This window comes from Mixophyes fleayi, chromosome 2 (assembly GCF_038048845.1).
Source record: "Mixophyes fleayi isolate aMixFle1 chromosome 2, aMixFle1.hap1, whole genome shotgun sequence".
Classification (NCBI taxonomy): Eukaryota; Metazoa; Chordata; class Amphibia; order Anura; family Limnodynastidae; genus Mixophyes; species Mixophyes fleayi.
The window spans coordinates 355,476,723-355,489,036 of NC_134403.1; the positions used below are offsets into that span (position 1 = coordinate 355,476,723).

Below are 12,314 nucleotides of genomic sequence, written 5' to 3' on the forward strand. Positions count from 1 at the left end.
GACTGGGTAGAGGTTTACTAATTGGGCAGGAGGATGTCACAGGCAGCCAGACACTACACTGGGAAGGGATGCTGGACAGAATATAACAGACCTGTTTATAACTTCAAAGCTTTTATTCACTACATGGTTAAAAATTAAACAATCACTAAACAAAACGGACCCTGTCCTGAAGGTGAGAAATCCGGGGTAACATTCTGTACCGACAAAAGTTTTGCCTTCCGGTTGCACCTGGGGTTGTGGCCAAAGGTGTGAAGAAAATGGATGAACATGTTCCATGTTCTAGTGAGTTGGTCTGGTTAGTTATGCAGCACATTCATCTACTTTACACTGTACGGATTCTATACTGATTGGGACCACTGGAACGCATTTGCTCTGTCTGTCATTTTGACTTTAGCACGTGATTTTTTCAAATAAGTTGCTCTGTAATGACCGAAAAACATAGAGCAGGATTATTCCACACATATAGGAGAGTAACCCACTGACAGCGTTCTCCTGACCAGAGCTGCTGGTCCTGAAGCTGTATTTCTGGAACACTAGGGGTCCGGAGAGGACATGATGTAAAACGTCTGCCAACAAGCAGGTTTAGCACATTTGTACCTTTATTTAAGACTATAATACACAGAATTTGGTAGTGACACCGCTCACCACCACCATAAAACCTTATGAAAGGTTTGGAAACGTACAAATGCTTATCCGGCAATCCAACACAGGTCAGCGGTGAATGGATGCCGCAAGCTGCTATTCTCCCTGCTACCAGTCTGCACAGTTACAGATTTTAGGTGTCTGTAGCCGACATGTGGGTCCCCTGACCCTCAAATACATTGCAACATGAGATATGTGATAGCTCTTGGTTTCACTATAATGTGCTAGGAAATATACCACGTTATAAATTATTAAGGAGACAGAGACCGGTCTGGGGCTGGGATCTGAGCAGTAGCGTGTCTGTATCATAGGCGGAAGCTCATGATCAGTCAAGGGCTCGTCTGCCAGACAAAATTTAGAGCTGCCAACATTGCTTCTAGCTCCTGTATTTCTTCTCCAACACCGGCTAATATGTCAGCATTCGACATAGCACCCAGAGATATTTAATTGCAGATGAGATTCTGCAGTGTAACAAATCAATATTGCTGCCCCCATGTCCCCTGCACAGATGGTTTGCTCTGGCTCCGCGGGGGCGGGTCAATGTTACACGACAGGAGCAGACCTGCAGAGCAAGTGTAGCAGAAGGAAGAGAAAAGGGGATAGTGCAGACAGCCTTGAGGTGTGTGTTTCTGCATTGTGGGTGAGAGAGGTTAAATCAAGTGACATGAGGTGTATGTGAGGGTGAAACGGTGTTAAAGAAATGAGGTGGACCAAGGGGGAGGTTTAAAAAAAAAAAAAAAATAGACATGAGGTAGAGGGGGTGGAGAAGGGGGTTTCAGACCTTAAGTAAACAAGGTACTATAATCTATTTTTGTATGTCTTGTTTTGGGACAGGCACAAGGAGGGGCCAAAAATATATTGTATATCTTTAATCCAATCCACCCAAATGCTTATAAGCAGGTTTATGATTAATGATCGGCATAATATAATCCAGGTATATTTAAGAAGACATCAATAACCCAGATCAGTCTTTGGCAACGTTACAATAATAAAGAAGAGAAAAACAAAGATGAGGAAAGGATATATGACAGGCACGTTAACAAAAAAATAAATAAATAAAATAAGATTTCATTTCCCTGTTTTCGGGACGCTTAATTCACAGGTCCTGGCTTGTATACTGTCAAATAAACATGACTCCAAACTATAGCATACAGAGACTAGCTTATATACAGGGTATATTTCTATTTAAAGGTACTGTCCACTGTTGGATAAACCACTTCACTAGGAACCCTTTACCAAATGGGGGGCAGGGGGTATTTTACATGGTCAGCAGCAAAACCACGAAGTGAGCCCAGTGCAGGAGAACAGATTCCATCCAGTGCTCTTCAATAGTGCAGAGTCTCCCGATCCCACTTATTAAATAGGGAGCGGGGGGGGGGGGGAACCATGATGAATTAGGGTTGCCCTGGAGAGGACAAACCCTTTAAAGAGAAGATGGTACTTTTGAGAACATGCATTCTTTACAAAACGACTTGCGTGTAATGTGTGAGTGTAAACAACGGATCCAAACACATTCCTACTTTTCTGTGTTCCCTGCACTCAGGAGAGAGAGTGTGGAGTATGCAAACGACCCCCCTCTGCTTGAGAGTCAGGATGCAGAAGAACTGAATGGAGGAAGCAACCCAGGAGTGAACACAGAGCAGTATGTGACCCAGCCCTCAAGCCAACAGACTGCATCTGCATACACTGTATGCGGTTTCATGTGCTCTCCCCAGAGCAAAGCAAGCAGAGATAGAGATGGAGCTGGAGCCGTTGATGGGAGTGCAGCCGCTTTGGGGCCCTGTGGGGAGGGCGGTCTGGCTATGCCGGTCCTCTGAAAATTTTCTAAAAGAGTAGAGCCTGTGGTGGGGTTAGATCGGCCCCCGCTGTGGTCCTTTAACCCCCTTGAGAGAGACCATACAAACACTCCACATTCTTATACTTGCACAAAGCACATTGTAACAACTAGTTTCAGTACCACCAAGTTATCTTCAATAACTTATCTGCTTTTTTTGGTCAGGTAAGTATGGACAATACTACTAGTTGAATCGTTCATACATTTTATACATTACTTAATAAGTCCATGCTAAAATTCTACCAGTTTAGGACAAAGCGGCCTCTATCTATCTAGCTACTCACTCTGAAATCAGTCACCCAAGGGGTAGAATTATCAAACCTTCTAAAAAGAAAAAGTGGAGGTGTTGCCCATAGCAACCAGAGTCTAGCTATTTATCTTGTACATTCCAGACAATGATAGGTAGAATCTGATTGGTTGCTATGGGCAACACCTCCACTTTTCCTTATTATAAAGTTCAAACCCCCCCGCCCCCCCCAAGTGTCTAGGTCTCACAGGATCAGGCAGCAGTTTATCAGCCGCTGTCCCAATATTCACATGAAGAGGCACACACATCATCCCTATGTGCTTGTAGGAGGAGTGGTATTAAACGGATATCATCGATCAGAGTCTATGGTGATTGTCGGGTGGAGAAGACCAGTCGGACAGCTCTGTGCTATATAACAAGCTGGATGACACACATTGTAAGACACTGCCCTGCTAACTCAGACTGACGTTCCTGCAGGTGTAAAGGTTTCTGCAAGTACACACTTGTCTCACTCAACATGGATTATAGGTCAGGAAAGATCTAAACGCCAGGCAAAAATTCAACCAACCACCGTCCCTTATAGAGTCTATAGGTAATATTTGCTTTTTTTTTTATTGATAGAAATGTAAAACGCTTAATTATCTTGATGCAATTGAATACGCAAAGAAACAAAACAAAAACAATATGATATTGGGTTTTGCTTTCTCTTTCCAAAAACGTTCAGCGGAAGATTTGGCTATAAACTATTCTGTGAAAATATATTTTTGCACGTATAGGTGTGTGAATGCTGTCAAACTGCCCCATCAGCATCACAGAACAGCGCCACCTGGCGGTAACACATATATAACACATTATAGTTACACAGTGAAATTAAGTACTGTTCATACTTTCATCATCATCAACATTTATTTATATAGCGCCAGCAAATTCCGTAGCGCTTTACAATTGGGAACAAACATTAATAAGACAATACTGGGTAATACATACAGACAGAGAGGTAAGAGAACCCTGCTCGAAAGCTTACAATCTATAGGACAATGGGAGTTAGAAACACAAGGGCAACTTTGGTAAATGGAAGGGAAATTCACTGTTACTTTGCAAAATAAGTAATTTTACTTAAATAGCTCTTTTATTAGCCGATTTGTTAGTTGAAAGAAGAAAACAACATTGTCCAGGGTGATAGATTGTTTATAATTCACTAATTGTATTCTAAAGCACACCAAGAGCAGGAAGTGAATACACCGGCATAGGCTTTTAATAACTGTTGATATACACTGAGGCGTTATCCAGCTAGCTTCCCTAACCGTGGAACTGGATCATCCAATGTTCTGGTCACCTAGCAACCAATGGATTGTTCTGCTTTTTTTCACTAAAGAAAATGTACTATTTTTGTGTTTGTTAGTTCCGTGGGTATTTCAGTCTCTCGCCAGCTAGCTTTTCCACTTCCCATCACATTTAACAGCTTATGTGCTTGACACTGCAACTCTGGCACCAGAAAGCCGTGCAGTACGGGTACTTGACATTGACCGTGGTTTGTTCATAAGTGAAATGTGTAGGAGACAGACGAGGTACTTCACACGGAGTGGCTCTTCTAGGCAGGTTAAAGGGGGAGGCTGGCAAGTGCATCCCCAGAGAGAGCAGTGGCGTGGGGTGAAGTCTAATTAAAAGCCAAGGAAAAGGACACGTTTACATGACATCCTACAGCTTAGCCTTACGAAACCAAAGATAACTGCGGCAGCTTTGTTCAATGCAGATGATGAAGCAATAAATAAACAATGGGCCAATTCATTACAGCACGCAAAACGAACGTAAAACGCGTGTAATTCAAGTACACACACATTCGTCTTCAACAAGGAGCGGATCTGAAGAAACGTCTCTTGTTGAATACGATTCTAGGCACACTCTTGCTCAGAAAGACAAGAGACTGCAGGATACGTACAATGCAGAACAGACAGGGCAAAAAAGTATTCAATTACTTTCACCTATATAGTCAATGACAAAACATTAAAAAAAAAAAAAAAAGTTCTGTTGCACTCCCCACACCCATAAAATACATTTATTAGGATGTTATTAATGCCTACAGTACATAAAGTGCATTTTTTTGCAGTTGCTCTTAATTGCACGGTGGTTAGCACTTCTGCCTCACAGCACTGGGGTCATGAGTTCAATTCCAGACCATGGCCTTATCTGTGGGGAGTTTGTATGTTCTCCCCGTTTTTGCGTGGGTTTCCTCCGGGTGCTCCGGTTTCCTCCCACACTCCAAAAAAAAAAAACTGGTCGGTTAATTGGCTGCTGACAAATTGACCCTAATCTGTGTGGAATTTAGACTGTAAGCTCCTATGGGACAGGGACTGATGTGAGTGAGATCTCTGTACAGCGCTGCGGAATCAGTGGCGCTATATAAATAAATGGTAATGATGGTGATGAATTGCATACAGAGCCATCACCATCACTACACCTGCTCTGTAGCTGGTGCAAGTTATATGACAGAAAATCACGTACTACTGAGATGCCCAGGGCTTAAATCAGACGCTGCTGTGCGCGCTCCAGCTAAGCACACCCTTACTGTGCATACGCCCAGTCCCCTCCCTGTTCCATCCCTGAAATCAGCCGTTGTAAGGGTCCTTTGCACTCGAAGATGAATTGGATGTTCCTGCGCACCACGTTCGGTACGTTTCTAAGCAATGCATAAAGCGATTTTACACTCCTTAATGAATCAGGCCTAGTATGTTTCACTTTCCTCCATCCGTGCTCCGTCATTGGCCTTATTAGGATGGCTGTGTGCACCATACAGATTAATGATCTGAGATTGCTTCTCTCGTCTGGTCAGCTGTCAAACGGATTAGAGATGGAATTTATTAATGCCCATTACACAAACTCTTATGTCTATATGATGCTCCCCTGCATTATATTATGTATGATTTGTCACTGCGACTGCCCAGCCCTGGGCAACTTAGTGGCGCCTTACATTTATTGATTCAGATATTTGCAATTTGGCCCTGCAGTAATATGGGCAAACTGTCCACGGAACAGGCCAAACAATCAGACTTGACTGGTCAAGTAAGCGTAGAAACCATTATATGCAGTTTTTCTTCATTATTTATTCATGCAAATAACAAAATACCACAAAAAAACAACAAATGCACACTAAAAGGGCATAAAAATAAAGTCTTGGAATGAAAATAGAATTTTATTTTTTCAGCGCGTTTCAGTCCTATAAATGTATCTTTGTTCTAGAAATCTGAGTAACCATTGACTGGAAAAATGCACGATATTTATAGCCATTACTTTATTCTATTACAAATGCTCAGTAAAAACAACAATAAAAACACAATCCTTTGGATATTTTATCATCTCCATAGATTTGCTTTTTTTTTTGTGAGACTTGTCACATTGTTTGTGCTGTAAAAATGTATTTTCTTTCTATTTTGTTATTTATAAAGATCATTACACTTCACGTATCACCAAACACAAATTTTTTTAGGCACCCACCAAGCTTACAATCCAGTGCAGTGATGGGGAACCGGATACACTTTGCGTGGTGGTGGTGGCCCTCTACTCTTCACAAGGGCCGCACGTTACCCTTAATCTCAGCAGTAAATTATAACACATTTTAATAAAAGAAAGAGCCCCCTATCTGTAATAACATATCAGTGGGTATTTTATACAAGTGTTACAAGCTTTAAGAAACAAAAATCGGACAATACAGCAGGAAGGACCTGGGACCACAGGTGAAGGCTTGGAGGGCCGCATTCGGCCCATCACTGATTAGTGAAATAAGTCTCTCTTTCGAGCTGACAAAGAGCCGACTCTGGGATTCAACCCAAGGTCTTGTACGAATCTCTCAGTGCTCAGTGTCCTTGTTAATGCTGTCAGTGCATTTAACAACTGAACTTACGATTTCCCTGAATATAAAGTACACACTAGAGGGAAGATAATCATTTAAAAATGGAATTGTCCTTTATTGCCATTAATAAACAATGTTTATTAAATCCTCTCCAGGAGCTTTCCTGGAACTACTAAAAACTTCACGTGTTGGACCAAAAATAGACCAATGCCCAATAACCCATTAATAATCAGTTGGATCTTTATGAGGTACATTGGAAGGTGATTTATATTGATCTCTGTGCAACATTATCTAAAAACCGCAGTATTAGCCGCCAATTTATGCCAGAAATGACCCAGAGGAAGGGCAGGCCGGTCTGGGGGACAGGGGGCCCCCTCCCCACCCTCCCCTAAGTCCGGTCTCATAGTGAGCTACCTTGGGCTGAGTCACTGGGCCACTTGCATTTTTTTTTCTTCTTTAAAGTGTTCCTAAAAGGCTGCTGAGTCAAGTCTTGCCAACCCCCGGGCTAAAATTTGCCAGCCCTCCCCTGCCCAGAGGTTTGGCCAAAGTGCTGCTGAACCCTATCCAATCTGGCCACCCCCACGTGGGCAACCAGAAATTAGAAAGTGGTCCAGTATCAGCCCACGTGGCCGGCTACAAAATAACAGGACTGGGAAAGCGAATGTTTAGTTACATAGGCTGTTCCTCTTCTGCAGCTGATGACTTGTGAATCAGTGTTATCTATCTATACATACATCTTTCTCTTCAGTCTTCTGCTACATAAATTATACCAAAGACTACTTGTTCCCACAGCTTCAGGTTTCTATTTAGAATGTAACACTGAAAAGGTGTTGAAATGAGATATATTTAAATCTTACATCCATTAGTTGCTGTATTCTGACTCTATTAGGCTTGCACAGTACATGGGGGATATGTGGCTGTGTATTCCTGCATTTACCACCTACCTAGGAAACATTACAGACTAACACGGGCCCAGATGGCTGAATAAACAAATATGGGATGTTTCATTTAATTTTATAAACAGCATTCACAAAACAAATCTAATAAATATAATAATAATAATAATTATAAATAAATAAGTACAGGCTATATACCAAAAGAAATTAAAATTATGCGTTTAACAGGCAATGCAAATTAAGCGCATGTATACAGGTGTAAAAATAAAACTCACTTTACCTAGATTTGTACTTTTATGTGCATTATTGCTCTATTTTGAATACTGCTTGTTTCATTACATGCGCATAATGTTCCTCAATGCAGTTTAAAACATTCATCTACATAAGCTCAAACTCAAACAAAACGGTTATTTTTTTTCTTTTCCTGGCCAATGGGTGGGTAGTTTTACAATCCAAAGGTTTCCTATGGGCAACATGAACGTAGTTTTGAAGCCAACAAATGATTGTGAATTAGTGAAAACAGGCAGCGGCGTAGTCGAAGCCCCTCTCCTAAGAGAAAATCCCATTGAGGCCCACGGAGAAGTTGTCAACAATACCACTGTGTACACGAGCCTGTCCTAGTAGGAGAAACGATCCTATTGGGGGAATGTACGAGTCATCGGGGGACCATCCAGATCAGAGGGGAACGCCAAATGTCCAGTTTTGGGTCAAGCTATTTTACATTTCTTAGGACTAAAACTATACATTGTGTTGGTGAAAAGAGTCTAAGCAGACACGCTGGTAAACATGGCTAAAACTGCGAGGATCACTTTTGAAGTGTGGATAAAATACTGCACAAACACTGGAGATTTTTAGACACTTAGGGGCGTATTCAATTGTTCCTCCGGGCACCGCCAAAACGAGCGCGTTAAACCTATTACCGTTTATACGCTAAACTTGCGCGTAAAAACCGTTAATACGGTAGTTTACTCGCTGAATTTCATCTCGCAGCTCCTCCGAGATGAAATTCAGCGAGTAATTACCGTATAAACGGTAATAGTTTTAACGCGCTCGTTCCGGCGGCGCCCGGAGGAACAATTGAATACGCCTCTTATTTTTATTACTTTAGATTTTGTTGGTTCAATTTGCATTTGTTCCAATATATAAATATCAGTAATGGATTTACAGTATGTTTGCATATATTTTTTCTATTTTACATGCTGATTGATAATTTTGGAGAATAAGGAACAAAAAAAAAAAAATAGAGAACGAAAGACTGGTAGGATTACATGTAAAATGTAAGCATTATATACATTTGTTCTGTGTTACTGGACACGTTCTGTGGGATCACTCACAGCGCTGGGATTCCCGTTAGAATTTAGGATACAATGAACAAAACCGTTCTAGGAAGTTCTGTAGTGTCAGTGCCAGTTATTACCTGGGTAGAATGATTAACATTCATAACACAAACCCATAGTGAGCAGACAGCAGACAGAGGTTACTCAGATGTCTGGAGCCGGCTGTCTCTTTAAATTGGTTTTCTCACACCCAAGCCACTGGCTTTTTCCTTTGCTTTTAAATATAAGTCCAGGTTTTCCCAGTATGTTGCATATTTACAATAAATATAGGACAAACTTAACATTACTTATAAGCACAGCATAAGGTGCTCTACCAAACACAGTGTATAATCCAAGTTTGGCAATCATATAGAAAAGAATAGCTGGAATCTGATTGGCTGCTGTGGTCAACATCTCCATTTTTGCTTTTTAGAAGGCTTGATAAATCTACCCCATGATCATTGTTTATGGGAACGTGGGATTACTTTAAGGTTCAACTAAATGAAACAAGTTGGAGGTAAGAATTTCAACTCAAACTGCTGCGTTTACACCACAATCTTTCTGCCTCTGTATATTGTGCTGGAGGGAGATCCTGCTACTTCCACTACCTTTGTGGCTTCCTGCTTTTTCTGCGTCCACCTTCACTTATCATGGCCTTGTCCGTGCTGCCTACAGCTCGATCCTCACTAGAGTAAATCGAAAGAGTGGGCTGGTCCCCACCTCCCACAGGATCAGCAGCAAACTAAACTCCTGAAATACTCCGCACTGCTGTGAATGTTCAAATGATCTGAATACCTACAAATTGTTCTGTTCCTGCCCACACAAAAACTTGGGATACACCGATGTGCAGGAGATAAAGAAACTAAATATATTTTGAGGGAAATTATTTTCTTTCTTTTTCCTTTACATGACCAAGCAAACGTGGTTCATCAGATAAATGTACCAACAGTTTCTCACTGCACACTGCCGAGTGCTGACATATTTTTTTGGAAAGTACATCCGACATACAATACTGTGCAAAAGTTTTAGGCAGATGTGGAAAAAAATGCTGCAAAGTAAGAATGCTTCCAAAAACAGAAGCGTTAATAGTTTATTTTTATCAATTAACACAATGCAAAGTGAATGAACAGAAGAGACATCTATATCAAATCAATAGGGTGTGCCCATTCTTTGCCTGTATGTAAATAAAACGTGCTTCAACTGTAGGTATCGGTTTGTAATCACTTATAAAAGCACTTTTGTACTCTAAATTCAATATACTGTGAACACGACTTTACAAAACCTGTGTGATATTCCGTACATTTTTTACGTACTGAAATTTGAATCTTGAAATGAAAATCCTAGATATACCGGTAATTGCTTTCCTAGAATTTAACACCGTTAAAAAAAACATTTACTGAGCAAAGTGTGTTTCGGGAGATACAAATTACTCTATAAAAGAAACTACCGGTACTGAATTTATTTTAAAATATACAATGCAAAACAAGTCTGTATAGAAAAAGATTAGAAAATTCATAACACAAGAAAACAATTAAACAGCTGGATAAAAAGTTGCAGGATCTTAGGATTATTTACAAGAACATAAATAGGAGTAGGCAGATCTTGTGCTGAGGGTGAATAAAACGCACAGTATACGTTGTGCAGTTCTCTAGAAATTCTATAATACCTATCATTATATTTCCCATTTGAGGACTTGACGCTTACGATAATGGGACGGCTTTATAAAGATGCAGTTTACACGTACGCTATTTATTTATTTACCTAGGATATCTTTGTCAAACAATTTACTTGAAAAATGAGTCTTCTCATAAAACAAGAGATATTATCTTCTACATAAGCAATGGGTCTGAATTAATGTATCGTACGCAAGATCCAGACCAAATATAGCACAAGCAGCTATGGTAAATAACGCATTTCCTACAATAAAACCCTGTAAGCATTACGTGCCAACAAATCCTCTTTATGCCTATTAATAAACAACGAGCAACAATGATGAAAGCAAAGCGCGGTAAGTTAGCAAAATAATCTAATTTAAAGACATAGTGACGTATAACACCACAACAGGAACCATTTTCAGGAGTTTGTGCATTTTATATTTACATATTTCTTGACATTGATAAAAGACGATACAGGGGTAAAATGTGCACAAGAAAGGAGGTGTGGTCATGCCAGAAGGGGTGTGTCCCATCTCCCAGGGGCGTGCTCAGCGCTTCACTGCCCCCCGCCCCTCCCTTATTCTCCCTACAGCGCTGCACAACAGCGAGGGAGAATCACTCAGTGGGACACTTACTACAGTCACCAACTCGAGATGAAAGTCCTGAAACGCAGTCCGTCCAAATCGAGACCGTCCTGCCTAAATCGGGACAGTTGGGAGGTATGTTTAGTTGGATTATTATGTTTGTATTCACACGCATGCGCTGTGGTGGGAGGGAAAAGCATTTGGCAGATTTTAGTGAGGAACATTGCGCCTTCACCGATACTTGTAGCGTGTGCTAACGCATGACAGATTATGGTGGTCATGCTGTGTAGTAAAATTTTAAACACAGCGTTAACGGTTTAGAACACATTGGTGGGAACAAGCCCATTCATCCGATCTTTAAGGCGCCTTTCAGGCACTATCGTTAAATAGCGCATGAACAGCCGATAGGTACGAACAAGCCTATTCTAATTATTAGAACATAAATGTATAAGTAGACCTAATATCATATTTAACTACTTTTGAAGGCAGCTGTCCGGGAGGGGGTCCGTTGAAGGGGCGTGGCCATGCGTGGTGTGCCGTTAGGCTCCATCCCCTATCAATCCTATGCAATTTTGGCCAATCACAGCAGGGGACGGGACCACGATGCCGCATTTAGCTCCGCCCCCACCCATCTTCAACAACGGAGACAGCTGGATCCGGGACTTTTGCCTGCTCTCTCGGGAGTCCGGGAGAACTCACAAAAATTCGGGAGTCTCCCGGACATTCCAGGAGAGTAGGCAACTATGCCCAATATATTTCTTATTTCCATTATTTCAAGTTCCCAAAAAAACAAATCATGTATATATGTATGTTACTACTTTTATATGATTTTAAATGTATTATCAGATAAATAACTTTTTTTGTCTGGGTAATAAGCTCCTGGTGAGTTAGTGGACACACACGTATTTATTGATGAAAACATTAGACATCCATTTACTACATTTATATTAATGAAAGGGATAATGAGACCTTATTATATCCATTTAGTATAGTGTGTTGTTACTTATTCAAATTAAATGGCTTGAGCAGCAAAACCTCTTCACGGTTTATGAAGTAAACGGCTTTGAAGTGAGCCATCTCTTGTTCTTTTACCTTTAGACATTTTCAAATTGAGAATCCATAAATCTCTCAATTCATTCCAGCGCTATAGACAGGACAGATGTTATAATGATCTTGTTCGTGCAGCATGAAAACCCTTCGCTGCTTCCCCTCCACTGGGGGAGATTACTGCAGAGACACCTCTTAGAACTGATAGTTTCAAAGTAAAGGGTCACTGAAAATGTAAACCAATAA

The 12,314-nt window shown here is 40.9% G+C and overlaps 1 protein-coding gene across 3 annotated transcripts in view; it reads right to left on the bottom strand.

The window, feature by feature from the left end:
- TIAM1 (TIAM Rac1 associated GEF 1) overlaps nucleotides 1–12,314 on the bottom strand; it is a 225,817-nt gene that overhangs the window by 132,369 nt on the left and 81,134 nt on the right. The gene's annotated exons all lie outside the window — the stretch shown is intronic.